Source organism: Strongyloides ratti, scaffold srae_scaffold0000042 (genome assembly GCF_001040885.1).
Source record: "Strongyloides ratti genome assembly S_ratti_ED321, scaffold srae_scaffold0000042".
Lineage (NCBI taxonomy): Eukaryota > Metazoa > Nematoda > Chromadorea > Rhabditida > Strongyloididae > Strongyloides > Strongyloides ratti.
Genome location: NW_020171560.1, coordinates 4,657 through 4,857, shown reverse-complemented (window position 1 = coordinate 4,857; position 201 = coordinate 4,657).

Here is a 201-nt window from a genome sequence, read left to right as displayed (position 1 = left end):
TTCTTCGTCAGAAATACTCAATTCTAAGATTTATTAAAATAAATATTATTTTATTCAATTTTATTAACAATAAAATTTAAAAAATTTATTCATCAATATTTCTTACCTTTTTCTAATGTAAGTTCAATGGCAAATATAACAAAAATAGTTTGATATGTTACAAAAATTTATTGTGATTATGTTTTAAAATTAAGTTAAATT